The sequence below is a fragment of the Bactrocera dorsalis genome, chromosome 2, assembly GCF_023373825.1.
Source record: "Bactrocera dorsalis isolate Fly_Bdor chromosome 2, ASM2337382v1, whole genome shotgun sequence".
In the NCBI taxonomy this organism is placed as follows: domain Eukaryota; kingdom Metazoa; phylum Arthropoda; class Insecta; order Diptera; family Tephritidae; genus Bactrocera; species Bactrocera dorsalis.
The window spans coordinates 94999557-95026038 of NC_064304.1; the positions used below are offsets into that span (position 1 = coordinate 94999557).

At 38.9% G+C, this 26482-nt stretch overlaps 1 protein-coding gene across 3 annotated transcripts in view; it reads right to left on the reverse strand.

Annotated features, from left to right (window-relative positions):
• LOC105230981 (neuroligin 4-like) overlaps positions 1–26482 on the reverse strand; it is a 188059-nt gene that overhangs the window by 130893 nt on the left and 30684 nt on the right. For 2 of the 3 annotated variants that reach the window (XM_029552311.2, XM_029552312.2), the window contains exon 3: positions 9451–9506. The exons of the other annotated variant lie outside the window; for it this stretch is intronic. The gene's annotated coding sequence lies outside the window, so the exon portion shown is untranslated. The remainder of the gene's footprint in view (positions 1–9450; positions 9507–26482) is intronic. 3 annotated transcript variants of the gene reach the window in all.

Genomic DNA, 26482 nt, shown 5'->3' on the forward strand with positions numbered 1-26482 from the left:
TTAAATTTTTTGCACTTTCAGGCTACCTTAAAGTTCACTAATGGCCGGATGAGTGTTCTTAATGCACTCTCTAATCAATCGAACACAGTTACTAGTTCCATTTTTATGGTTTTACTGCCCAGCCACATTTTCGTTTCGTTGTTTCTATCAAATGCCCACTGGGCTTCGTTGAAAAACCACATGACACTGAATTGTCATCGCCGGCTGCATTATACTCACAACAACCACAATACCAGTAACTGACCCAGAAACTTTTGTGCGAACAAATGGTGCTGCGCAAAGTGAGTGCGTCGCAACGCTTGGGTGCATTAAATATAATTGATTCACACACGCAAAAAGTGGTGTTCCCATTAAAACGTTTCCATTAATTAATGATTGATGTTTATAAAATGTGCAAACGTGATGTGAGACGCTCAGTGCACTTTGTGCAAAATATAAGTATTGTTGAAAGTCCCGAAAGCCGGAGGAAATTGGAAATACTAAAGGATTATCCAAGTAGAAATAATTTCTTCAGTAGCTTTTTTTTTGACAACTCAGACGTGAGTCGTGTCAAGCTGTCATGTTATTTTTGTTCAGTTTTGTTTGGCAATTCATCGTGGAAAGACTTACGCCTGAACAACGTTTACAAAACGTTCAATTGTATTACAAAAATTCACGTTCTGTAAAGAATATGTTTCGCGTGCTTGCCTCAGCTTATGGCCAAAATAATCGGCCTACTGAGCATGCTATTCCCAAGACCATCACCCATCTTGAGGCCCAGCATTCGTTATTGTATAATATTCGATCGAGTAGATCACGTCCAGCATACAGTGGAAAAAATATAATAGCCGTAGATGAGGGCACGAAGACCGTGGAGAGTCGATTAGGTGCCGCTGGACTGACGTATGGAACGCCTTGACGTATTTTATGACGAGATCTTAAATTAAAACCGTACAAAATATACTTTGCCGCATTCTATTGTTTCTTTGAATATTTTCGATTAAGAATTCTGGCTAGAAAGTGATCACAATCGTTAGACAGACTTTTCGAAATCACTTCGTACATCGTTGATGTCGACTAAGCTTACTTGATGGGTTTTTAGAAACATTTGTTGCTCGGCATGTTAATGAAATTGATTAATTGAAATATATTGGTCATCAACGGAATTATTCCCCGAAAATATTTTGTCAGTCCGTATCATCATACCTGCCGGGTTTCTCCTACTTGTTTTTTTAATGTCATGCTTAGGTTATGTTAGGTTAGGTCAGCAGATCGAGCTTAATAATGATCTCACTCAGATAGGTTAGCACGTCGGTCCGCAGTACCTGGAACTCCTATGTAGAATATCATGACATCTCTGTAAATCGGCAAAGTGCTTTGAGCCTATCACAAATTTGTCGAGACGGTTAATGGTAGCTTCGACTATATCTCCTGGTCCGCTGAAGGTAAGACTGCCGAGATGTTTTAACCTCCGTCTTGCAAAGGCTGAAAACTGTAGTAGAAAATGCCTTGATGTTTCCAGCTCACTTTCCTCTATATAATATTGACAACTAGCGTATGACAAGATTTTTAGTTTTACCACATGAATACCTATTTGAAAGTATCCAGTAAGAACCCAACGACTGCAGTAAGATGAACTTTAGTAGTTCAGTAGATCTCCTGCGTTCTAGCGTTCTACTCTGGCAGATTATAGACGCGTGATCTTTGCTTTATTTACGAATTTATACTTCATATATGATCGTAGCATCCATAAATCTTTCTTTGGTGTTTCGCCAATCAGCGCCACCTAGCGGCGCAAGGTTTTTCCATTTATTTTCTGTTTGCTTCTGTGTGTCGACTCTTATTAAAGGCAATGTAGCAAAAACTAAAACCACATACGCTAAGCACTTAACTGATTTGACACTGACTAACGAATTCTCCTGCGGTAAAGGAAATGTGTTGAGCAAAACCAAATGAAAAACCTGTTCGTGTTTGCATTGTTGTATGTCCAGCTGACTCGTGATGAAAACTGTTTTCGCTGCACTTTGCATCGTCTCATCCGCAGCCGCTGTGGTTTTTTAATTACATTTCCGCAGGCTTAACTTACACGGTTTTTTCGCGCGTTTCGTCTGCTGCTCCACTTTTTTACGCCGCAAATATGAAATGTAAAATGTTGCCATGCTGCATACTTTTAGGAGCGAAGTGCGTTTTTTTCCGGCATTACTTTGTGCGTCAAAAACTATTACTGCTCCGCATATTCGGTGAGTAAAACAGCAGCGCCATTAAGCAGCCAGCTTGTTGCAAGGTAGATATGCACCAATTACCATGGAGTTGGGAAAATAATAGCCTTCCGTTATGGTTGGCCGCTGCGTTTGGCAAAACAAAAAGCGCCCCGTCAAATATATATATATATATATATATATATAAGTGTGTATGTGCATGTGCACTGCTAATGACTCTGTGTGCTGACCGAAACAGTCGGTCATCTATATACTAGTATATGTATACTTTTACTTTATATGTCGACATGCCAAGCGCAAACATTATTATTTTCGCGCTTTCATGCTTTGTGGTCGATTTAATGAAAATTTCTTTATGGCTTCGTGCTTTTTAATTATCACTTATGTGGCACACAAGCACCAATTCATTCGCTATTCATTCAAAAATCTACTTTTAAATATATCATATAAAATATTAATTGCACTTGTGTGCCTGTATTTGTGTGTGCACATCTGTGCGGGTAAATTGTACGAGTTGATTGAGGTTGTCTGATCCCTTGAGAGTGTCCTGCAGTTATGCGGCCTGGGAATGACCTTCCCCTTAATGAGCCGTGGCTACATTTTATATACACATTTCAAATCGATTCGTTTGATCAATTAACTGTTTGTGTGAGGGAATTAAAAAATGGCACTGAGCACGAAACAAGAAAAACTTCAGCAATGAAATATTGTATTTCTAGGAGTCGTTTGATAAAGCGAAGCTTTGTTTTTGTATACAATACTGGTGCTAAAATTTTAACCTTCTTCTTGACACAAAACAATAGATCGCTTTAAGGGTTTATATTCACTTGTGTAATTAAAAAAAACGTCTGCCTTATCTGAGAATATTTTCCAAAAATTTATGTTGATCTGCTAAAACGTTTTGGAGCTAAGAGCTGCCGGTAGCGCAACAATTGAGAAACAGCCGAATCTGTTTCTCACACGTCCTTTTTGTAGCGCTCTTACTGAAGGCCGATGCCATTAGTGAAACAGAGATCATTTAGAGATCGTTAGAACTTACCTATCTTCTTTTGCTCTTTCACTTTCCATGACAGAATGCTTGCACTAAGCCTTTCGAAAACAGTCTCGAACAAGCAGACGAAAGTCTTCTCTTCTTTAAATCTGCCATATATACACGTTCTTTCAAAATGAAACTCTTTTCCATTTTAAATGCGAAGCTTCTTTAGAACTCTATTGTTTTTCAAAAAATAACATTACTTCTCGCCTCACACGCTGAATAGCTCCATGCTGTGCTGGATATTTTGTTCGAGATCAGCTACAACGACCACAAACAGACGCTGTGTGCATTTGGCGATATTCACAAAAGCAAATTAACGGAACAATGCACGAACGTGCGGCGTGGCAACTTCAATTGTCATTTGCAAACAACGCGAAGAAGTTACAACAATAAGGCGAATTATATATATATGAAAGACGCCCACATGTGTGCACGGGCGGTGGCCTTAGAGCCTAAAGTCGCCGCGTCCTCCCTCCATCGACGCATTATGTAATTTGCTATTCCTGCTGCGCTTGTATTTGAATGCGGCAAGTTATGCCGAACGAGTTTCGCTGCACCGCAAATTTCAAGCATAATTCAGACTTAGCATGCAAATCACCAAAGCAAACAAAAGCCAACACGAACACGTACACCGGCTCCAACAGCGGTACATCTTGCCAGGCACACACATACTCGCTCACATACATGAAAGCACATACAAGCGTGTAGTGGGTGGTCTGTTTGGGGGGCATAACAAAACACAATGCCTAAAATATGTTTGCGCTTTGTGCCTCTCGGCGCCACAACAGCCGCCGTATTGTAAAAACTTAATGCCATTGTTTGTTGAACAAAATTTACAGCATACATTTGGGCGTCACATGCGAAGGAGTAGCGAAAATAAATGTGCTTTTTAAATGAGAGAACTTTTACAAAAGCAAACAGAGTTTACGAAATTTCAGGCCGCGTAAATGCTATCGCTGTTGTGAATTATGATGGTCGAGAATAATTTTGACTAAAAGTGTGCGAGGGCGCCTAAAAGGCTACTATATTTGCTGGGTGAGTGTGCTGGTTTTGGAAGTTTAAGTTCCTGAAATTGGTTGGGAATATGCGTCAGTTAAAAATTTTGAAATTTTATCAACAAATTGTAGTTGATTTTTTTATTTGTAATTTCTGAGTCCATACTTGCATGGAAGCTCCAGTGCTCCCAACGCTCATCAGCATGTTTTAGGCACTTAATGCTATATTGCATATAATGTCCATAGATGTCGCGAAAATTGCTATCAGACTCAGAGTATCTAAGTTAACACATGCCTGAACATTTGGAAGTCCTCACACGCTGTGGTTTTTTATTGGATCTTTTGGGTCCTGGAGTCGGCAAACCGTACTCTGGCGGCTTTTTCACTGTCCATATAACTGCAAGGGAGTTGCTGATGCTGATGGGTAGCAGCCGTTGGGAGAGAGGGAATATTAGAAACTCTTTGTCAGCAGTAGATTTACTCTTTACTATGCTAGTTTTACTGTTGCAATGCTAATTATGGATAACCTAACGTCGTTACCAATGGCATCGAGTTTCTTAGTGATAAGACCACCTTGGGTGCCAGACCACTGTATAATCGCGTGCAATTGTAAAGCTAATGAGCTGACGGCACTCTAGCAGCGCTATTAGTAGACTTTGAACGGATATGTGCTCCACACTGCTCGTCTTTTCAACAACTGGAAAGCTGGGCTTTGCGATAACTTGACCAGCTCTGGGTTACCATCGTACATGTGCTCTCGAAAGATCTTTTTGGTCGAACCTAAGAATACAGTGAGCTCTTTGCCCTCAATAAGGCTAGCCTCAACCTAGTTGTGGCTATTATAACAGGCCATTATCATTATCAGCGTCCATGCAGTTAGATTGATCAACTTACCGGTCGACAACTGCAGAAGCAATATGAAACATGAAGAGCTGAAAACAAATCAGCATATTCTTCTTGATTGTCTCGCATTTGCAAGATTAAACCTTTGACACTAGGAAGCCCACACTTTCGGATATCTTACCAAATTGCTGGGAATATAAATTAAACGCCTGAGCAAATTTTCAATAGCCTCAAGGCGTTTTGCTGACTTACAAGTTCAAATTACAGGAGTTTCATTTTTATGATTTCACAAAGTAGTGCATATTGTGTCCAACAGTAGCCCAAGTGCGATCTCGGCATCAGCCATCAAACTTAAACTAACCCAACCCATATTTAAAAGTATTGACATTTGTATTGGAGTTTACATTACTTGGCGCCATTTAGTTTTCTTCAATTATCAGACAATGTGAGGCGCTTCCTCGGCTACGAAGTGCTTGCTTTCTATTTATCTGACAATTGCCAGCCATTTTCATGTACTCGTCGAGCGCGTTCAGCGCTTGTGCTGGCGAGTGTCGGTTTTCATGCCATAAACATTCAAGTGTCATTTGTAGCATACTTTTGGGAGCGCTGCGCCACCGAACCGGATGCAAATAAAATACAAAAATTTGCCAGGCTCTCGCCAGCACAGCCGTTGACAAGCTGGCAAGCAAGCGCTGCGGCACCAGGAAGCAGTGCGTCGCTTTTAATTTTATTTTATTCGCACAATTGGCCATTTGTTTGTTGGCTGCGTTGTTTGCTGTTGGCATTGTTGTTAGTTTGCTGAGTTTTTGTGTGTGCGTCAAGTGCTGCTGACACCATGCTCAACTAAGTTATGCAGCATTTTGTGGCGCCGGGTGGGCGCGGCGCGGCACTGTCTGTGCGCCAACAAACGCGGTTGCGCCGCATAATGCAATGCAAACAATGCCGCTTAGATGAATAGTCGTGGCAGCGGATGGCTTGAAGGGGGCGGGGGATAAAGTGCATTTACGCACACACGCTAGCCAATTTATAAATGCTTGTCAGGCGTTTGCGTTTCCAAATGCCGCGCTTAGTTGTTGTTAGCCGCGGTTTATTCTTGGTTGTCTTGTCGTTGCACAAACTAAGCGTGGAGCTGTGCGTATGTGTATGTGCAAGTGTTTGTGCAGTGGATGCTGCGAAAGCTGTTAATTTTGCGGAAATTAGTTTTCGCTGTGCGGCTGCTATTTGCAATGCTTTTGAGCAGTTTGTGTTTGTCGGCACTTCGCTCTCAACGGCTAATGGGCGCACATACGGACGGTCTTTTGGTGTCGTAAATTTAATACATTTATTTTTAAAAAATGATGCAAAGTATTGATCATAGCTTTTTAAACATTTTGATCACCTTTTTGGCAATTTGTGCGTGCCATGTCAATATAAATGTTCGTCTTTTGAAGGAAACAAATTAGACACCCACTTTAGATTTCTGCATAGGAACAGAAGTGCTGTTCAGCCAATGCGTGTCTCATCAATGAAAAGAAATAATAATCGAAAGGTAGTAATTCTGGTGAATACGGCGGCTAGGATAGCAGCTGTTAGCCAAGTACTTTGATTGTATCCTGATTCCATTTTACTTTATGTGCAGGTGCATTGTCGTGTAAAAAGATTACTTTGCCGAGTCTTCTGGCCCATTCTGATAATTTTTCGATGCCAGCTTCAAATCGATCATGGTTCACATTTATCATTTGCGGTCTGTAGCGATTAATATTAACAGTATCACCAGGTTCTAGAAGCTTTTGATATACATACCAAAGTTTTCTGATTCCATCTTGGCCTAGTATTCTATATCTTCACAGCCTGATAGTTAGTTATTTCAACGTTAGGACTCTGAGTTATAACAACAACCAGTGCTATAAAAAATACAAAATCACCGTTGGAGTGCCCCAGGAGTCTGTATTCGGGCCTCTACTCTGAAGTATAACGTATGATGGAGTACTGCGAACACATACATGTCATTGGGTTCGTAGACGTCATTTCTGTGGTAGTAATAGCTAAACAAATAGAGGATATCGTCACGGTAACCAACACAACGATATCACAAATTAGCGACTGGCTCGAAACTAATGGACTAACCCGAGAAGTTGCTATATTCTACTCGAAAGGTGCATCAAGAGTATGATCCGCGCATTAAGAGGATGCTCCGCATTTCGTACGCTATTTGAGGCTCCTGCCCTAGTTATTCGCGGTCTTACACCCACTAGAGCTCTTAGCCAAAGAGCTCACACACCCTTTAAACGAGAGAGAGAACACCCAGAACCCAAAAAGAGAAAGCCAGCGCAGATATAATGAAGCGCTGTCAAAAACGATGACATGACAGCATAAATGGTCGCTAGACATTCCGACTCATCTCCAACATTAAACCAAAGCTAAGTAGATCGCACGGTGAAGTAGATTTTCACTCACCGTTCACGGCTGTTTCGAAGCATATTTGAAGCGATTCAAACACGAAGACAACGACATATTTGCGATTATTGTGGAGGCAAGATCATCGAGAATGTGGAGCACACAATGTTCCATTGTGCGAAATATAACGAAGAAAGGCAAATTTTGGAAAACCCATTTGGCGTAGACCCAACCCCAGAAAACCTTATGTTTCCAATAGTGGAATCACTAGATAAATCGAAAGCCATGTGCGAAATGGCTGCCAAAATAACGAAGCACCAGAAGCAGAGCTGGAGAGCAACAACATAGAAGACTACTACAAAATGCAACGAACAACTAAGACGCGATACACAAACCATGACTAGAGCAGACAAGAAGGGTTTGGTAACAATCACTGTAAAGAAGGGTTATGGGACAAACCGAGGTAGGCCCAAGTAAATGCAGCTTGTTACTGTATGCATTATCTCTGAATTGTTGAAACCACCTTTTGTAGGTTGCTTCTGATAAAGCATGATCACCATATGCCACGACAATTATACGATGCGACTCTAAAGCGCTTTTTTTTTAAATGAGGGCAATAAATTAATGCTTTCCGCAAATCGTCACATTTCGGTACAAAATTTGACATTTTCATCGCAATGAAAATATACTCGTACGATGTAGTTTGTTCAACTACGGTCAGGTTATTGAATATCTTTGACAGATGTCATGCCAACCAAACCGAAAAAAATTAAGGTTCGTTCATAACAAATGTTCCGTACAAACACAGTGGTATCTTAATGCTTACTTCATACCGTTACACCTTAACTTAAAGCAATACTCACATGCCAACCATCATGAGCATTTGCCTTCAGTGCGCCTTTGGGTGGGTAGGCATTAATGCAACTAACTATAACCTCTGAAATTATTCAGAATCTCATGAAGGTTTTTAGCTTCTGCTGATTTATCGCCGCGAGCAACTGTATAGATTTCGTACCATTCTTTTCGTTCGGTTATTTCTATCTTTCTGGGTGAATAAGGCACAATCATCTTGTTTAAATTTTTCTTTGGAAAAAGTCTAGCCGTGCGCAGCTGAAGTCATTGCCGCAGTTGTGACGAAATTTGTCTGGCAGTCCAAGCAAAAAAAAGAATTACAGCACAAGTTCGCATTGCTGTAGCTACATCTTTTATCTATACAAAAGTCTATGCGCCAAAAAGCATGCCAAGTTTGTAGTAAGACAAATTATCGTTGCGAAATTAAGATGATGACATGCAGAATGGCCAAAAGCAGACGCTAGCAAACAGCATGCGTAACCCGTACTCTTCGCCAAGGCAACACAGTAGCGGTAATAATAGCTACAGTAATTACAACAACAACAGACGTAGCCTAACAAAGGAATAAACAGAAGCCGATGAAACGGAAAATGGCGTGTAAAGGCATGGAGACAATCACTTATTGACAAGACGCCATACGCCATTGTGCGTTCACTGCCAACTGGGGAGTTCCAGTTGGATTGCTGCCTTTGCCTTTGCTGTGGCACTGCCTGTTTGTCTACCTTGCCGGCAGCGCGGTTGGAGGGAGGTCAGCGCGTTTGACGCGTCACTGTCTGCGTCGGCGTTCGTGCATGACGAAAATTAATCACATGCAAACCAAATATTCATTCACGTTTACAACAACAACAAGAATATACACCCAATTATGCTAATTTTATAAAGTTGATAAGATTTCGTTTGCTGTTTGTTCGACTGCAATTTTGACTAGACCATTGCGTTTATTTTATTTGCAGATAACGCGCTGAGAAGCCTTGCGTGTTTGGCTCTCGTTGCGTGTATATAATAATGCGATGTTGCTTGCGATTAATTTAAATTGCTGCTGTCCATAATTTATATGAATTGCACTGATTGAATTTCGCTTAAATATTAGTAATAAATCAAAAATATGATTCAGGAGATAAGCGTGCTTGGAAATGCGCTTATAACTTACCCTTATCTGCAACTGGTTTTTGTTGTTGCGTTACACGTTTAGTCAGACGAATTTTACTGTAATTAGAAACAGATAGAATAATTTCATTATTTTTAGACACTTTCCATGGAAGTTGGTATTTCTTTCTTAACTGATTAGCTAGAAATAATTACTCTATTATATAATTTAGCTTCAAAAATGAGTATATTGGCGAACTTTGAGGCAAGAGCTCTGTGATTGGGCTCAGCACTGGAGAAGACTAGAGAAGGAGGTATAGAAATGAGTTATAGATTATATAGCGGAAATATTAAATTTTTAAATCTTCTTTTGAAAACGCGTTTTGGAATCTCTATCAAATTCAGAAAGAAACTTTTGTTAATAACAGTGCATTCTCTTGCCTAAAATTGACGATATAAGGACAATACTTGTTCTACTTTAAAGAGTCTTGTCAACACCTGAAAGGTTTTCCCCGGCTTTGATGTTGACAAGAGTACAAAATGTTCGGTTGCATCTGAACTTAGTCTTTTGCCACGACCAAGTAATACCCAAAAGGTGACGCCAATAATGAACAACTTGCCGGGCTGAGTCGATTCAGCCATGTTCATTTGTCCGTTTCTTTCGTGATATGTATAGTATACTCGTATGTCTTTTTGTATTTCTAATCAAACTTCAACTTATTTCTTTTTTGTTTTTATAATGAATTTTAATGAACCAAATGTGTACCATTTTTCCCCTTGAGACATTATTCGATTCGAACTTTTCTGGTTTCTCGGCGAAAAACTGCGAGAAGTAATTTTAACAGGCTTCTCTTGAAACCAACTTTACTCCATTAAGAGAGTTCTGCATTGACCGAAACAAATGATAGTCCGATTATGCAAGGTCTGGGCTATATGGTGGATGCATCAAAACTTCCTAGCCAAGCTTTCCCTGTTTTTCCGAGTCATCAAAGATGTATGTGGTCTAGCAATGTCTTGATGGAAAACGAAGCCCTTTTTGTTGATCAGTTCTGGCCGTTTTTTTCGATTGCTTGCTTCATTCTCATCAGTTGTTGACAATAAAATGTAGAATGAATCGTGGAACCAGGCTGGCGCAGCTCACAGCAATGATGAGGAATGTAAGATTCCCTTCCAAACACTCAGCATAACCTTTCGAGGCGTTAATCCTGACTTTGCGACAATTTGTTGAGCTTCGCCACGCTTGGACCATCATCTTTTTCGCACAATATTGTCGTATTTGATCCACTTTTCATCTCCTGTTACCATTTGCAGAAATGGTTCGATTTCATTTCGTTTCAGCAAAGAATCGCAGATGTTAATTGGGTCAATTAAATTTCACAGACAATTCATTTTGAACCTCTTTCGTTTACAAAATATTTATTCAAAGAAGATGTGATCAAATTTGACTCGGACGGATTTTTTAAACTGTTTTCACTCACGTATGGAACAAAGACGCCACATAACAAGTCAATTGAAAAGTCTCGTCCTGTCATATGGATGATGTCACCTGAAATGTTTCCATATGATTTTTCGTTAGCCCAAATCTTCAGAAGATGCGAGTAAAAATTCGACATTCGATGGATCATTAGTTTGTTAGGGAAGAAACTTTTGTTACTGTGGTATACAGTTGAAGCAAAAACTTGGTTTGATGACGAGTTTCCGAATACTGTGCCAGGAAAGTCAACAATCAAGGATTGGTATGCTCAGTTTAGACGTAGTGAAATGAGCACCGAAGATGGTGAACGCAGCGGTCAAAATAGTTTGTTTACCGACGACAACATCAAAAAATTCTACAAAATAATTTCGGATGACCGTAAAATGAAAATTTTCAAGATAGTTTGATAGATATCAACTGAATGTGTATATTATATCATTCATGAATATTTGGGTATAAGAAAGCTCTCTGCACAGGGGGTGCAGCTCGAGCTCACTTTTCACCAAAAACAACGAGAAGTTGATAATTCTGAGCAGTGTTTGGAGATTTTCAAGCGTAAAAGCTCCGAGCTTTTACATTGATATGTAAGAATGGATGCTTCATCATATCACTCCGAAGTCCAACTGATAGTCATCCGAGTGGACTGCACAAGATGAATTCGCTCTAAAGCGTGGAAAAACGAAACAGTCGGCTGGCAAGCTTATGGTGTCTGTACTTTACGTTGCGCGTGGAATAATTTTTATTTACTATCTTGTAAAAAGAAGAACCATCAGTAGCGACTATTACATAACGTTATTGGATCTTTTGAAACATGAAATCTCCGAAACACGAAACACATTTGAAGGAAAAGAAAGTGCAAGACAATGCACCGTATCACAAATCAGTGAAAACAATGGAAAAATCAATGAAATGGACTTCTAACTGTTTCCGCATTAACAATATTCTCCAGAGCGTCTCGAACCATGAGTAAATGAATCTATCTCTACTATTAGTGAATCTACCTCTACTATTATTATAAATAATTTTAAATAGAAGGAAAGTAAGTGAATCAGCACCAGACGAACAACATGCGTTTTGGATTTTAAATCTGCACCGAAGCTCTCTATATTATGTGCTATTATATGCATATATATCTGAAATATAAATTGCATAACATGGAAAATTATGTCTACTCGTACATTTGAGATCAAAATCGTAAATTATGCAACATTCAAAACGCAGCAAGCAAAAGCGAAGCGATATGTATGCGTGAAAAATTATCAGCATCAATTTCAGTAATATCATATTACATAACATAGATGGGTGTACATGTTGTATAATATGCATGCCAACTAACTGGTATGTAACTGGTTGTATGTACGCTTGCTGGAAAACTATCTCTACATTAGCGCGGATGGAATATCGCGGCGGAACTGCGCAATTAAACAAAGCGTGTAAGCGCCTTCGGTACCCGCCGTCGCTGCGCTGCCTCCGCCAGTCACTTACCATTCATTCGCTTGAGAAAATCTGTGTTGCCACAAAAGCGCCACGCACTCGTGTACACGTGTATTCCAAATTCCGAACAAAAATGAAGCAAACGACAACACAAAAATGCCGTACAAACAATTTTTTGATTGCAATTTTCAACTTTTATTTTTGCGATTTTTCATATTTGCCTTGATTCACAGTGCCATTCGCGCGCAATGTCGCTGCGTCAGAGCAAAAGTGGAAATAAATACTCGTCGTGCTACAGCAAATAAGTATTTCAAGTATTTTGTAGAACAAGCCAAGTACGACGCTTTCGTCGACACTCACACGTGTACACGCGCAGATACTCACATGCACTTATACGTATATATATTATTTTGCGCTGGGATGTTGCATGTTGTCCTAGTGGACTGGAAAAAATGAGCGCAAGTTCGGCAGGCGGCTGCATGGCTAAAGCGCCTGAAGTGCCGCCTGAAATGCGAGACGCAAATGTGTGGGGCATGAGATATGCCTCTGCACTGCTGTCGTGCTGTCCTTGTGGCATATACGAGTGCCCTGCTGCCACTGTGGCCTTGCTCATGCTTATCTAGGCTGCGCGCATGCATTATTTAGAGCGTTCTTTTTTCAGTTAAATAAAATGGAAATAAACATGTCAGGCTGTGTGTTAAATTGGTTTTAAATTTATGCGATTCAGCTCATATAACTGTGCCGTATTTAGGTGAATCTAAACCGAGCTGAGGGTAGAGTTGGGAAAATAGCTCAAACGGTCATGCGTTCACTGCGAGTTATGAAATCAGAAATTAGTATTTTATTATTATATATTCTCAGTTCATTTAATTAAATATGCATATTAGGGTGGGTCGAAAAAAAATTAGGTTATGGATTGTTTAATGAGTTAAAGAAAAAAAGAAAAAATATTTAAATAAAAAAATATTTAAAAAAAATAGTTAAATTTCAACCGTTATTATCTCTTAAGCGGTTAGGTTTACGAATAAATCGTAAGGAATAGTTTAATAAAGCATTCAGTTTCCTACAAAATATATATATATATATATATAACGCTATATTAAGTAGTTCAAGTAGTTGGAAGCGAGATTTGGATTTTTCCAACCCATAGTAAGAAAAAAATAGAAAATGGTAAGGCGGAGAATTGCCTGTTACAATTAAGAGCTCATACGAGTACTTGAAGAGACTTTTATAGAAGTGTCTAAGTATTATTTTCAGAGAGCCAAGCGGAAAAATATATTCGTTTCTATTTCACCCACCCTAATGTATATATATGTATACATACATATACATATGTAGAATATGCTGCTCAAGCATCAACTGAGTTTCTTTTGGTAGCACCGCAAATTATACACAGGCGCATTGTTGTAATCCCGTTTATGAAATCGACATATTTTTGTTAACAATAATGCGCATTTTTCTATTTTGCATAAATGTTTTCGCTTTTTTTAGCAACATTACTCACAGCAGTGGTTGGCATCCCGAAGGCATGCTCTCTTTGAATTACATATTGCCAGATGCCAATGGCGGCATGTAGCACACAACCAATATATGTAGATTTTTAGAAGCCACACGCACAAGCAGTAGGCGCAGGTAGCCAGCATCGGCAGCCATGAACGCTTACAACAGATAAACTTCTTCTCACGCATACTACAGCATTAGACTATATTTAACATACACTTTCAGCCTACATCTAACATACACCAATATATTTGCATATACATGCGTTTATTACAAATGCATATGTGTTAGTTGACGCTTATGTGCCTACATAACACTGCTTCGTTTATGCCTCAAGGACATGTGTAGGATAAGTTTGCATTTTTATCAATTCAGCTCAGCGATTTGCGCCAGTTAGGTAGACTTGCTTGTTGCTGCATGCAATTTCATCAGTAAATTCACTGGCATCAGAGTCAGTTCATGGAAATTGTGCAAATATTTAGTATTTAGTGTGTGAAATTATCAAGCGAAAGTTACAGCACGCTGCGCAATAGAAATGCGTATATTGTCACCTAAAATGCAAAATAACGTAAAATCACTTTTCATAAATTTACAGGCGAAGGAAAAACGTAGAATAGAAACCGCTCAAGTTAAAACAAAATTTGAGTTTTGGTTATAAAATGGTTATATATTGGTTATCAATTGGTTATATAGTGGTTATCAGTTGGTTATATCTGTCAGCGGAAGCCGAAAATTTTATGCTACATATGTGTAATATAATATACTGAATCTAATGCAATAAAAAACACAATTTCAATTTTTTTGATGATACCTTGTTTTGCATTTTGGTTGACGATATGTAAGCGAAAAAAGTTGACCATGGCGTATACGTAACATATTGCCGATTAACAAAATATTTGCAAAATATATGCTGGAAATTCAGTTAAGCCCTGTTTGATCGCAAAATATTCAAAACTCTTTCTATGCTTCCCGATCTCTAATCGCCCGCAATATTTTTTCTTTAATCTGTAGTACTTTATCTTTCGTCTTGCCCTCGTTTACTATTTGATTCCCTTGGGTTTCATAGTACTTTGAAACTTTTTCGTTTTTTGCCATTTTCAAAGGCTTCTGCACTGGTCTTGTAGATATATGGTTTAACAAAAACATTGCCGACTCGCATTCTTCTTCCCTTCTTCTTCTCCTGTATTGGCGTAGACACCGATTACACGGTCTTAGCCGAGATAACAACAGCGCGCAGTCGTTCTTTCCTTGGCGCCAATTGGAGATTGCAAGTGCAGCAGGTTCTTCTCCAACTAGCCTTTCCAACGGAATGGATGTCTTCCTCTTTCTCTGCTTCCCCCGGCGGGTACTGCGTCGAATACTTTCAGAACTGGAGTGTTTTCGTCCATTCAGACGACATGACCTAGCCAGCGTAGCCGCAGTCTCTTAATTCGCTGAACTCGAATGTTAATGTCGTCGTATATCTCGTACTGCTCATCGTTCCATCGAATGCGGTTTTCGCCGTTGCTAATGAGCAAAGGACAATAAATCTACCACAGAACCTTACTCTCGAAACGTCGACTCATCAGACGTTGTCATCGTCTATGACTCTGCACCATATAGCAGGACGGGAAAATTAGGTGACTTATAGAATTCGGTCTTTGCTTGTTGAGAGCGATCTTTTCTTCTAAATTGCCAAGAGTTATTCTGCATTAGATTTCGAGGCTGACATTGTTGTTCGTGTTAATACTGGTTCCAAGATAGACGAAATTATCAACGATTTCGAAGTTATGGCTATCAACGGTGACGTGAAAGCCTAGTTGCGAATGCGACGACTGTTTGTTTGATGACAGGCGATATTTCGTCTTGCCCTCGTTTATTATCAGACACATTGGCTTCGTTTCTTTGTCCAACTTTGAGAAAGCAGTATTTATAGTGCGGTTGCTCGCAGCATTTGAGAGCGAATAAAACTGAAGTTGAAGCTGGACATTTTATAAATTACAAAGAATAATTTTTACTGATAGTAATAAACAGAGCACACATACATGAACACCGCAAGCGAAGCACTTTTGAGCGCTGTCAACAGTGCGCGCACAACAAGAGCAACTTCGCTGCAGTGACAGTTCGATGGTACACAGCTTTATTGCTAACAGACTGCAACAACAACAGCAATTAATAATATTCGTTAATGCAGCGTCTGAGTGTGATAAATTTTATTAAAAAATGAGTTGTTGCGCCGTGAGCCGTCAACAACAGCTGCCAGCTAAGCTGGTTGATTGTGTGCTCGAAAATTGTAAAAACAACAATGCAGCAATTTGTGCAAGTGCTCGCGGGCGAGTAAAAAAAAACTCATATTTGATGACATAACAACAAAAACAAGTAAACATTTTAACAAGTGAAAGAAGTGTTAAGCGTGTCGCGTTGCCGGCAGCGCTCTTGCGTTATTTGCACAACAGGGTGGTCCTTAATATGTAGTTCGTTTGGTATTTGCGATTTTTCAGTTGTGTAATGTGGAGACAAAGTTATACCCAGTCACCCATCTTGAGACTTCGTTATTGAATAATATTCTGCCGAATAGACCACGTCCAGTACGCATAGAGGAAAATACAGCAGGCGCAGCTGAGGGTGTACTCGAAGACCGTGGATAATCTATTTGATGCCGTCTGCAGCAACGCTGACTGACATATGGAATTAATTGGTGCATTGGTGGAGATCTTAAATTGAAAGCGTACAAAATACAGCATGTGCTCTACTGAACTGAAGCCGCTCGACCTTTCCAAACGACATCGCTTCGCAGTATGAGCTCTTAAAAGTTGCAAAAAGATCCGACGTTTTTGAACCAAATTTTGTTCGGGATGATGCCCATTTCCGGCTCGATGGGTATGTAAACAAACAAAATTGCCGCATTTGGGAACCTGAAGAGATTCGAAGGCTGCCATTTCAGTCGGAAAAACAACGGTTTCGTGTGGTTTGTGGGCCGGTGGAATCATCGGTCCAAATTTTTCTTTAAAAATGTTGCCGGTGAGAATGTAACCTTCAATAGCGACCGTTATTACGCCCTGATAACCGACTATTTGATGACTGAAATTGAAGCTCATGATCTCGGCGACATTTGGTTTGAACAAGACGATGTCACTTCCCACACATCACATCAATGGATGGATTAATTGAGAGAATACTTCGTTGAACATATAATTTCACGTTTTGGGTCGGTCAATTGGTCACAGAGATCGCGTGATATCACACCGTTAGACTATTCTCTGTGGGCATATGTAAAGTCTAAAGTCTATGAGGACAAATCCGCTTCGATTCCAGACTTGGAACAAGCCAGCAAGGATGCTTGAACGTGTTATCGAATATTGGGCTCAACGGTTGAACCATCTGAGACGTAGCCGCTGGCAACATTTGAAAGAGATAATCTTCAAAGAATCAATGACAAAATATGTTATTTCGAATGATAATAGACATTGTGCATTAGATTTGAAGATTCTTTGTGTTTTCTTTAAAAAAATGTAGGAAATCTCGATTTTTCGATTGGGATATTTTATTTGTAAGACAACATGGATTTAAAAATGTAAGTAATGGCAAAAATTGCGAAGTAGACGTCATTGGACCGTGGAAGGGGGATATATAGGCGGTCTTTTTCCCCCAAGTGCGATGGCAAATGGCGTGAACTGCTAGCAACTTATAAAGTGGTCTGACACTCTTTTGTATCTAACGAATATGTCCTTCCAGCGCGGTATATGCCACACATGCATACATCCTATTCATAAACGATATAAAGCAAATCAGACACATTGTTCGCATAACCACACTGTAATGTGCTTTAAGCATATGAAAATAAAAGCTTCAATTAATATTAACTGGCGATTTTGAAAATAATCTGATTTCAAAATTAATCGGATTGCAAAATTTATGATTTGTGCATTTTGTGTGCCAAATTCAATACTAAGTAAATAGTAAAAATTTGAGGCTATGGTCATTTGCTGCCAAATTTGCTTTCTAAATTTAAATTCTCTCATAAATATTTAATTCAACAAAATATTTGCGTAGGTCAAAGATACATATGTACATAAAATATCAAACATGTGAAATATGTGCGCTTTGTTTCAATTAATTTTTAATAATCAGATATTCTTACATATTTAAATACAATTCAATTGGTGATACTGTAATGCATGCTGTCAAACTATCGAAGAGGCTAATTATACCCACAGTGGGGCATTTTAAGTTTGCCAAGGAATTTGTGATACCCACAAGGAAGAGGCTCATTCTAGACCCTATAAGGTATATATATATATACCATATATATGGTATACCATACATATGTCTAATTGATCACAGCGTCAGGCTCAGTCTATTTAGTCCGTCCGTTTATAACAGATTTGCGTTGTTCGCAGCAATTCAGCCACAAAAATGTTGACGAATGCATTCGCAGACGTTTCTTTAAAAAACAGAGAATTTTTTTAAGTGAAGTATATATGTACATATATCGACCAGAACAATGTCTAGGCATTTACGAAACTATCTTCAGATGAACAATCACCCGCGGTCTACTGGTCATCTATTCAACAGATGCTTTTTCAGTGGCATGCAGTCAACGGCCTTCAAAATTTATTTTCAGTTTAAACAATTTTCACTGTTAAAGAAGTATTTAATAAGCAAACTCACAAAATCTACGCGGAAACTATCAAAAAATGATATTCTAAGACTTCGACATAGTCAGCATTCAGCTGCTTATTGCTTGATCTTCAGCCTGAGGCGGTATATTGTTGCTATACCACCAGATTTCTGCCGAGTTTATAGTCCTTAGCCGGTTAAAAAATCTGGCTTCATTCCGACTCTAAAATGAGAAAACAGGCATTAATTCCTAATAAAAAAAAAAAAAAGTTTTGACTATACAAGGCATATTCTTTTACATGCTCTTCGGTATTGTTTAATGCTAACACCAAAATGTACACTACACTTGTTTACTTTATGGCGCAACTTTTTCAAAATACAAATCTCACAACATAATATCAACAATTTTAATATTTTATGTTTAATTTTTGTTTTGTAATTCACTACTTATATTTTTTAAATGATGCTATTGTCCGCAATATTACTGTACCGTTGGCGAAAATGACACAGATATACACAAGTACATCCCGCGAATGCACTTATGCAGACAATTTGAAATGGAACAATGCATCTCTGGAGACAAAAGTGATGAAGAATAAATTCCAAACAAAATTTATATAAAAAGCAACTGTAGAAAGCAATTACAGCGAAAAAAACGTGGCGCTTAAATGGCAAAGTGGTGGAAATAAAAGCATAAAAGCGAGGGACAATGTGTTGCAAATGAGTGGAATGTGTTGCATTATATTTAGCAGGAGAGACTGTTGCCGCTGGGGACTACAATGACCATATTGTGCAGCCGCGACTGCAGTAAAGTGCGCCTGGAGTACGCACTCTTATCTATATACCAAGCAGCTGAGGGATAGTAGAAATATACACGTTGGTGTTCGCCGGACTAGTGTTAAAGGTGGACCTGGTGTAATTGGTTGTGTAAATGAAGTTGGCGCAATAGGTGAACTTAGAACACCAACCTGGGTTGCAGAAAGTTTTAAAAGGATAAACAGAGCATCCATGACAATATCTGTATAGCTGATTTTTCTCTTGTACCAACGAAGCCGGATGGTTATTGGAGTCATGTGTTGAAGTTCACGCAAGTGAGGAAAGTTCTCTGATCGCCATTCACTTGGGAGTGGCCAGAAACGATTATTTTACATATGGCTCAAGCAGCTCACGATTTCCGGTCTTAGACCAAGCATCCTCTGGTTAGTCAAAGAACATTCGTTTGAAGGCGAGCTAAAGTGAGAAGACGAAACATCCCCTCCACCTAATTGTGGGCTAGGTTTGAAACCCGCCACGTAAAAAACAAACCCAATGAAAACTAAACAATAGCCTCGAACGAGAGACCCCTCTTTTGATGACGACCATAGCATCTGAGAGTATTCGACGCAGTATCCGCCGAGAGAAATCCACTCCGTTGGAAAGACCAGGTGGAGAAGGACGTAGCTTCGGTTGGAAGAAACGACTACTGCGCTGCTGTTAACTCGACTTCAACCGCGTAAGCAGTTTCTACGACAGTAAAGAAGAAGAAGTATGCCGAATAATCGTCACTTGCTTTCAGTCAAAGAAATGTGCGGAGGAACTCCAAAAAGTTTACGTAGATGCCAAGTGAAAACAATGTGACGTGGTTAGTTTCGATGCTTCACAAACGGCGATTCCGATATTAACGACCGTGCGCGTGAAGAAAGTCCAGACATCCTTAAAGGCTACGTATTGGAGACGTTGCTCGATGAGGATCAAATTGCTTCTGCATTGGTAGTTGGCCGCCAAGCCATTTCAAGACGACTACATGCCCTGGAAATGATTCAAAAACAAGGAAATTGAGTTCCTTATGTCCTCAACACCTTGACAGGTTGACAGGTACGAAAAGGTGATTCTGCTGCATAACAACGCTCAGTCTCTCATTGCCAAACCCGTTAAAACCTACCAGGAATCGCCTAAATGGGAATTCCTACTTCAACCGCTTCAACAGATATAGCACAGTCCGATTATTATTTATGTCGTACGTTGACGCATGGTCTGGTTCAGAAGCAGTGCCGCTCACAAGGCGACATTGAAAATGGCTTGATTCTTTGATAGCACCACAAGATGAACAGTTTAACCGTAATGGTATTGGAGCTTTGCCAGAAAGATGAGAAAAAGTTGTGACTACCAACTACCGAATTGCATTTTCATTAAAAAAATACCGAGAAGTTAGTTGCACACCCAATATTATTAAAATAGACAAAACGACAGTTTCACCGCGTAACTACGTTGCCGTGCGTTTGACAGGTTAATTAATTGACTTGTGACGTCATAAACTAAAGTTCTCGCGTGCTTTGTTTACAATTACGCGGCAAGTTTGACAGTTCTTTCGGTTATGACCAAGTCTTCCCATTATGCTAGTATAGTCAACTCTTCTGCCAATACAGAGTTGCTTTGGGCCAAAATTTGAACTTTTGCATGGTACTGCTTACAACGTTCTCCCTCGTAGTTTGTGATTACTTGCACTCGTGAAACTCTTCTCTGGGCAAACAAGTTTTAACGCGAGCGCGTCATGTCTAAGTGCTTGAGTGGCCATTCGGGCCATCATATGCCACGCCTTTGCCAGAATTTCAACCAATACATATATACAATTTCATATTCATATACATTTCCATTGTTTTTGCTGCCTGCAACTGCGTTCTTTACTTTGTATTTTATTATTCTATATGCGTATCTGCATTTGCATTTAGCGAACAATGCAGCGTAAGTGAAATAGTTTTGAAATCTGGAGCACAAAATGCAATAGAAGGTAAATGAAAAATGAAAAATGCAAAATGGAAAAGGTAAAGCGGAACGCAACTGTACGCAAATGAAATGTGAAAATGTAAAAATGCGAAATGAGTTGCCCAAACGTCATGCCATCATGCCACGGGCAACTTGCAACAGCGCTTATGCGTGTGCGGCGTGTATGGTATGTAAAGGATGGCCGCTACAAATGTGCCACCCGCTACCCACAACCAACCCAACCAACAATCCAAACAATAAAATAAAGTTGACCCAAATAGCATAGAACTCTACACGTGTATAGTGCTGTGCATATAGTATGCGTGTGTGTGTGTGTTTGTGCGACAAGCATGCATGATGAGTTGCAGCACGATCGCGCATTAACTTAAAAACTTCAGCACTCACCATGCACTTGCAATACGCATTAGCATTTGTTCGCATGTTCACATGAGTGTGATGTGGCTGTGTGCGTGTGTGCGTATGTGCGTTGCATATTGCAACCTAAGATTTGGGTCACACCCTTTGTTACCTAGCAACATTATTTATCAACCCTTCCAGCATCGCTTGCTCCTCTCGTGCCCGCGAAGTGACAGCCGCATAATAAGCCACAACGCTGGCGATCATTCTTGCGGAAAAGAACTCAATTTATATTTAAAGTAAAAATGTGTGAGGTTATACATTTTGGGAATTTCATAAATTTACGTTTCGAGGAGAATGAAGCATTCACGAAAATCGATAAAATTTGTATGCCAAAGACAACTCGGAAAAAAAACCAAAATATTACCAATACATAAAAAATGTTAACTTCGGCAGACCCGAAGCTATTTTTTCCCTGGTACCCTGTTGTAGACATTGTCTGCAGTTTTCTCGATATGTAAGCCGCAGTTAGTATTTCCGTTAAGATCCTACAGTCTCTTCTATCGAGTGCCAATAAGTCCTATAGACAATGCATAGGTTTCCAAATGTGATTTTGACAATTTCGTGCACTATCTCATTGCTACCGATGCTTTTGTGCCCTGGCACCTAGTAGTAGAGAAGTTGCTTACTTCTGGCAACACTTTCTACTGCTGCTCTGCTTTCCAAGACACTTCTGGCCGATATGTGATACGAGGTTACTGCCTTTATTGCTGCTTGGCTGTCTACGTAGACGTTGATTTTGGAATTGCCTGCGAGTGCATTAGAAGACAGCTCTGCAGCTTTCGCAATAGCAAAAACTACAGGTTGAAATATACTGCAGTGGTCAAGCAACTTAAAAGGTTGCTTTATGCCTAACTTCTGATAGTATATTCCCCCACCAATGTCATCGTCCATTTTCGATCCATCTGTATAGATGTTTGGAGTGCAATAAAAGGGTATAAAAAATCTTTAATCTTGGTTTTGATCAATAACCTTTGCCAAATTTTTTGAAGATACCTCGTCAAATAAAAAACTTGACATTTAAACACTTGAATTTCAACCGTTCAGTCCGATAGTCCGACATCGGTCATTCTGACAAATGAGCAGCTTCTTAATGAGAAAAAGATTAGTAGAAAATTTCAGATCGTTATCTTAAAAACTAGGGACTACTTCGCATATATACAGACGCATAAATGGACGAAGAGATGGACATCGCTAAATCGACTCAGCTTGTCACACATATCATGTATAAATACGCATTAGCATTTGTATAAACTTTGTAGGGTCTCTGATGCTTCTTCTTGAGTATTACAAATGTCATGGCAATTTAATACACCTTGTTCAGGGTAAACAAATAAAAATAAAAGTGCATTTACTTAACTAATCTTCTTCTAGAAATTTGGTACAAAAACAGATTTGAAAGAATGTGGAATCCGAATGGAATTTTGGACGGAAATGCGACCTTTACTCGGCCTGCTGGGTAAGTGGAAGCGAAAATTTTAACAATTTCCATCTCCGTTGTCATACATTGCGTACAGAGGGAAATGACTTCCGCGCTGATAATGTGTGGGTCGCATCTGGTCAAACCAAAGATACGCCAGCAAACGCAGCAACTTAATACCAGCTCGAAAGCGACTGGCAATCCCTCAAACTGTTACTACTGGCAAATTGCACACAAATATCAACTACGTTAAAATCGGGAAGAAGCTTTTAGAAAGTCCTATGCGTTGTTATTCCAAACCGCATTGGCAGTCTCTGTTCTAAAAGGTCAATGTTAGTGGGGCACGCAGTTATATGGGCGTCATAGATGTTAACAACAGAGTCGTCAGCGAAATCTTTTCCAGCTTAGAACAAAAAGCGAAAGAGGTTGGTCTTGGGGTGAACGAGAACAAAACCAAATATCTGGAGGTCACACACAGTGACTGCCTTGGTAACTATTTCTCTTTTGGAGGCGATAAATTTGACAAAGTGAAGTACTTAGTATATATTGGATACAGCATGAATACCCACGTCACTGTCGGTGGCCAAAAATGTGAAAAAGTAAAGGACTTAAACTCTCTTGTAAGCATATTAAATGTAAGACTAGAGTTCAAGCAAACAATAGCTCTTGCCAACAGGTGCCTTGCTCAATCTGGATGAGAGAGCACATGGAGCATTTGGAACAAATGTTGTCTGAAAGGATTTTGGAGCCGTTCGCATGAGCGATAAGTACCGAAGAGAATGAACGACTTGAATATAGTTTAGTGTATAAAAATCCAACTAATGCCATGTAATACGAAAAAGCTCCTTCGATTCGAGACCCATAGCTGGACAATAGAAGCAAAGTCGCCCGCGCATCCAATAAGAGGACCGGATGAATTTCGGGATGCATATCTAACGTGAGTTCGCCAAGGGAGGGAAGTTTGCCAAGATAGCTCAGACCGAGTTTCGAAATGGCAGAAATTTTTGCAAACTGAAAATATTTGTCTGCGAAAGAAAATGAAAATAATTTCGCTGATAATGATAACATTTGTATGAAAGTAAATAAAACGAAAGGTATTTCGTTCAACGGGGAATGTGTCACCAAAAAGTGCTTGCAAACGAGTTGAGTTGTGGCCACCTGAAGTTGTGCAACCAAAAATCCATTAAAACTTCACCACATACTTTTTCATGTAGAACAAGAAGAAGAGGAAGAAGCAGAAAACTACTTAATGTAGTTGGGAAACCGCAATGGCAGACAACGCGTGAATGCGTTCTCTGGTGTGTGCCAAATAAATGTCAAGCACACACATCCGCAAACAAAGCACTGAAGTGTGTGGGTGTACTTACAAGCTGATGTGGTGTGCGTGTGTGTGTGTCTGTGTAAACATATGCAAATAAAAATGCAAAATATAATGAATATATTCATATAAGTGTTTGTTAGACAAATGCTCATGCGAATGCCACACGAGGTGGAGCGAAGCAAAAAATTTAGCCAACAAGCAAAGTGCTTCGCAGTCAGAGTGCAGAAGTGTGGAAAGAATGCGCAAAAGTACACGTAAGTGGAGGAGAGTGGGCGGGCCGGCAAGCTGCTAAACAGCACTCTGCGAAATTATTGTAAGCGCCAAAGTTTTTCTAGTTGCCAGAGATCTTGGAAAATAGTTACTGTTGGCGTTTGCTTAACAGAATAACTTTTGCAGACAAGCGAAAACGCACATAAACACACGAAGTGATCATGTGTGGGAAGCGAAAACAAATGTATGCTGCCCGCATGGAAATTTAGACTTTACTTATTCTGTATAGAAATTTAAAATTCGTTCGAATTTCGTTAGTCTAAATTTTTGAAAATGTCATTTCGAAAGAATTTTTGATAATTCGTCCATTTTTCAAAAATTTAGATATTCGAAAATATAATTTCTAGAGGAATATTGGAAATTCGCCCTCGTTTCGATAATTTGAATATTCGAAAATATCATTTCGAGAGGAATTTTGGAAATTCGTCCTTGTTTCGATAGTTTAAGTCTTAGAAAATATTACTTCAAAAGAATTTCTGATAATCCGTCCATTTTTCAAAAATGAAGATTTTCGAAAAAATCATTTCGAAAAAATATTTGAAAATTCGTCCAATTTTCGATAATTTGAATATTCGAAAATATCATTTCGAGAGGAATTTTGGAAATTCGTCCTTGTTTCGATAGTTTAAGTCTTCGAAAATATCATATCGAAAGGTTTATTGGAAATTCGTCTAAAACTCGGTAATTTTTATATTTAAAAATATCATTTCGAATAGGTTTTTGAAAATTCGTCTATTTTTCGATAATTTAGATTTACGCAAATGTCATTTCAAAAGGGTTTTTGCGAATTCCGCCATATTTAGATAATTCGAATATATTATCTCTAGAGGATTTCTGTAAGTTCATCCACATTTCGATAGTGTAGATATTCGAAAATATCATTTCCAGAGGAGTTTTGGAAATTCCTCTATATTTCGGTAATTCAGATATTTGAAAATATCATCTTGGAAAGATTTTTGAAAATTCTTCCGCATTTCGATAGTTTGATTTTCGAAAATATCATAAAATATCATCTCGACAGGATTTTTGGAAATTCGTTTTAATTTCGATAATGATTTTCGAAAATATTAACTCGAAAAGATTTTTTGAAAATTCGTCCATATTTGAATAATTTAGATATTCAAAAATATCACCTCGAAATGATTTTTGGAAATTCGGCAATATTTATATAGTTAAAATATTCGATTTATTAGATTATTAGATTTTCGAATATATCATCTCTTGATGATTTATGGAATGTGGTCCTAATTTCCAAAATTTATCATCTCGAGAGGACTTTTGTAAATCATCTTAATTTCGATAATTTTTATATTCGAAAAGATCATCTCTCAAAAATTTTTAAAAATTCGTTCATTTTTCGATATTCGAAAATATTATTTCGAGAGGTTTTTCGTAAATTCGCCCATATTTCGATAATTTAGATTTTCATCATTTCGAAAATATTTTTGAAAATTCGTCCATGCTTCGAAAGTTTAAATATTCGAAAATTCTCGATGCGATAGGAAAAACACCTGTGAAGAATATTTTCGCTACGGCGTATCAGATGTTTTGGTTTTTCTATGCTTGAAAAATGTTGAAAATCCCGACAGGGTAAACGAGCGTCAAATCTGCGTAAGGCATGTAGTCATATACACACAAACAACACGCAAGCTTATATTTATATGCATATATGTACATGTATATATGTATTTATACTTATATATACATATTTATAAGAAAATGTGTTCTCATACGCTAATACGCTCCTTGAAGTGGTTTAGTTCAGCGACCAACTTCAACTATATCTCAGAATATTTCCATAAGGCCATAACATACTACATATGTATATGTATCACATATGCATGTGTGCAGTCACAAAAGGGCATATACACATACACGTGTACAAATGCACTTACTGCGGGCAGCTTGTAGCTGGAGTT